General features: G+C 37.5%; 1 non-coding gene across 1 annotated transcript; it reads right to left on the reverse strand.

Moving 5' to 3' along the window:
- Positions 1 to 502: 502 nt before the first annotated feature.
- Positions 503 to 574, reverse strand: TRNAQ-UUG (transfer RNA glutamine (anticodon UUG)). The gene has a single exon. It is a non-coding gene; the product is annotated as a tRNA-Gln (tRNA).
- Positions 575 to 4,123: the final 3,549 nt, after the last annotated feature.

Here is a 4,123-nt window from a genome sequence, read left to right on the forward strand (position 1 = left end):
GAACATTTACACGGGATGGTTATCTTCAGAATCATTCAGATTCACGCGGCAACATAAAAAAAGACCATAAGTTACTAACGTACTCTGTGTGATCCTTGTCACAAATACAGCCCCCTTGTTCCTCTGCTATAGGTGGTCTCCCAAAACATTTTCCTTTTGCATAAATAACTAGTGTTCTGAAATCTCTTGTTCCACGGGTGCTTACAGGATGCTGAAGTAATTAAAAGCTGCAGTCACAAAAACGGTGATCCCAACTCTATGCTACTACACATAGTGTGTGTCTACCCGTTTAACGGTTTTGGTTGTATATGGCATTGAAAGTGTCAATTCTTTTATAGTAACACTGTATTTACTTGACACATAAATTACAAATCTACAATAAAAAGTTAAATTTGATTGAGGGTTTTTCCAATTTTAATGTGTTAGTGGACTAAAAGTACAATTATTCACTAAATCGTTCAGCATAACACTATGCCTGAAGGGAAATAAACAGAAGAAAAAAAGGTCCCACCGAGAGTCGAACTCGGATTGCTGGATTCAAAGTCCAGAGTGCTAACCATTACACCATGGAACCTATTACTTACATCTTTAAAATAGTATTTATAGCATTTTGCGCATCTTGTTTAATTACATACTTGTATGCTTGGCTCTGCATTGGGTGGAGCAGCAGAACATAAATTGGAAATGATTATAGATCTGAACATAAGTAACCTGTAATTTCACAACTTTATGTACTTGTTTTACTTGCTTGCTCATCCAAGACATCTTAAATCTGAGATCACCAAAGTGCATAGCACTTACAAATAACATTACCAACAATCCAAAAATCAAAACAAATTGAAATAAAAGACTGAGTTAAATACATTGCATATATACAGGTTTCCAAACTCTGATGCAATAGAACCCTTCGGTGCTGTTCAAAAATAGTTGCAAAAAAAGATAAGGCTCAGTTTACATTTTGTTTATGGCTTTACCCCTGATCTCCATCTCAGGGTTCTGTCTCAAATGCCTAAAATGGCACTGAGATGGAAGCCTGGACGGAAACATAAGCCTTGGTCTCAGTTTCAGGTTTTCATCCTTGTCTTTTTAGGATAGAAGTGTAGTTGACAATTTGATGCTTCTATGCATGCTCTCAGCTCCGATGAATATAATATCAAACTGTTTAAAGCTGGAAGCCTTCATATAGGCTTCAAGAACATTTCCTTCAGATGGATGAACATGGATATCTACATACTAATATGTTCAGAAAGGTTACTTCAGCGAATACATTAGTTCATACAAAGTCATCACATCCCAAGAAATTGATTTTCAGTATTTGGTCAGTTCCTCCAGATGAGAAGATTATGCGCGAAAGAGGAATTGGCCTTGGATCTTCAAGCACAATTTGTAAAAAGAGGATATACTAAACCACATGTGGCAAACTCAGCCACATATCATTTCTTTTACCTGTGCATGGTACGGCTGCTCCTCGAGGCATGGACAATGGTTATTTCAATATCATAGAGCAGTACCATGCTCAGGTGGAAAAAGAGAAATATTTGGCCCGTGGGCCATGAGTCTGGCATCCCTGTACTAAACAGTCATTTTGTTTTTTGTATTAAAGTCAATGAAAGAAGCAAACTGAAGGAATTCACTCTACCTTCAATATTGAATAGATGCTTTTTATCAATTCACTGCAAGACTAAACAATAGGTGACCTGTAAGGAGGAGGGAATAGAAGGAAAGCTAAGCCCCTGGAAGAGCAGGTTGAGGAAGAAGCCCAGCCACCACCCACTAGCCAGCAAGCTGCTTCAGACCTCCCCACTGTCATCTCCCTGGCTCGGTTTTGAATTCCCATGCCATCAGCACTGTGTGAGGAAGCGCTGTGATTGGATCAAGCGCCAGCCAATCACAGTCGGCAATTCATCATGCACAGCCATTCAGTGAATAACATCACTGAATGGCTGTGATTGGTTTATCGAGTGCCGGCTGTGATTCGCTGGCACTCGATCCAATCACAGCGCTTACTTACACAGCGCTGGTGGCGGGGGAATTCAAAACCGAGCAGGGAGATGACCGTGGGGAGAATTCTCAAGTAGCTTGCTGTACCGCCAGGGAGAGTATCGCAGCGTAACAGAGACGTCGGCTGGGAGGTGAGTATTGCGGTTCGTTTTTTTCCCTAGAATATATTTGAGTATAGCTCGGCTTATACTCGAGTCAATACGTTTTACCAGTTTTTTGTGGTAAAATCTATTGACTCAGCTTATATTTGGGTCGGCTAATACTCAATTATAAGTTTGATATCGTAGTAATCATATTGACCCATAGAATAAGGGTTATTATGTCATTTTTGTTGCATTTTGTGCGCCGTAGAAACAAGATGCACCGAAAGATGGCGGAATTTCATTTTATTTCCATTTCTCTCCACTTAAAATTTTTAAAAAGTTTTTCAGTACATCATATGGTACATTAAATAGGATCATTGAAAAATACAACTCGGACAGCAAAAAACAAGCCCTCAAACAGCTACGTCGATGGATAAATAAAGGAGTTATGGTATTTTTAAAAGGGGGAGGAAAAAAAACGAAAAAAGCTTGGTCACTAAGAGGTTAATTCTGAAGGAGCTAATAACTTTCAAAATACACTATGACATGTCAGGCAGTTGCTGTGATATACTGTCTAAGTGATCAAATGATCGCATGCTCCAAGTCCCCTTGGATACAATTCATTATGAAAAAAACTGATAAAATTAGCATCAATGTGTTTGTGATGACACATGCTATAAAGATATTATGTGAAAGCAGTAATACCAATTTTAATCATGTTACCTTCCAAAAAATGAATAAAAGAAAAAAAGTTGTATGCATTCCAAAATAATGCTAATGAAAAGGTCATCCTGCAAAAACAAGCCCCCACAGAGCTTCATAGGCAGAAAAATAAAAATGGTGTGGCTCACTGGAAATGGCAATACAAATTTTCTTTCTACTTTGAAAAATGCTTTTATTGTGAAAAAATAGTAAAAAAAAGAACTATGTAAGTTAGCTTTACATTGCTGTAATTGTACTAAGATTAACATGTCATTTATAACACGCATGGCAAAGTGTATGAAAAAATGTAAAACAAAATGTCGGAGTTGCATGTTGTGTACCCAAACATGTTGTGCACCTCTGTTCCCAAAATACCCAATAAAAATCAATCAAAAAAGTCATCTGTACCCCAAAATGGTACCTCCAAAAATGTTAAATTGTCCAGGTAGCAACAAGCCCTCAATGAGTTCTGTAGATGGAAACATAAAACAGATATATGGCTCCTAGAATATGGCAAAACTGAATTTAGTACAAAGTTTTTTGTACAAAGATGTGATTGTTCTCAGCAAGAGAAACGACGTAATCTTGTAGATATGATACCTTTTAATGGCTAACAAAAATACATGATGTAATAATAGCGAGCTTCCGAACCAACGCAGGGTTCTTCTTCAGGCTTATGGATTGGATTTGAAGAGGCATGCATATTTATATTTATACATACTTATAACATACAAACTTATGGCAAGGCACAGATATGGATGTGATTGGTTCGCACTTAAAAGGAATTCTGCAACAGAAAACAAACTTTTTTTGTCTAGGCACTGATAGCGGAGTGAAAGTTTTATGGTCCCTAAATTACTGTTGGAGGGGGGGGGAAAGTATGTATGTTATAAGTATGTATAAATATGCATGCCTCTTCAGATCCAATCCATAAGCCTGAAGAAGAACCCTGCGTTGGTTCGGAAGCTCGCTATCATTACATCATGTAATAACATAATTTTTGTTAGCCATTAAAAGGTATCATATCTACAAGATTACGTTGTTTCTCTTGCTGAGAACAATCACATTTTGCTCTACTGGCTAACACGGTACCAGATCTTTCATTGTACAAAGATAACACTGGTCAACACTGAAATTGTTACTGACTTAAAGAAGCCCTAATCTGTAGTATCTTGTGCACTGAACACGAATATGACCATGAAATATTGTTATTGGCTCTGGTGTTGAACATATTTCATATATATTAAGCGCTGCGGAATAAGTTGGCGCTATACAAATAAAGATTATTATTATTATATATAGGGTGATGTGAAACAAGCATGGAAGGCTTTTCTCCC

The sequence above is a fragment of the Eleutherodactylus coqui genome, chromosome 5, assembly GCF_035609145.1.
Source record: "Eleutherodactylus coqui strain aEleCoq1 chromosome 5, aEleCoq1.hap1, whole genome shotgun sequence".
NCBI lineage: Eukaryota > Metazoa > Chordata > Amphibia > Anura > Eleutherodactylidae > Eleutherodactylus > Eleutherodactylus coqui.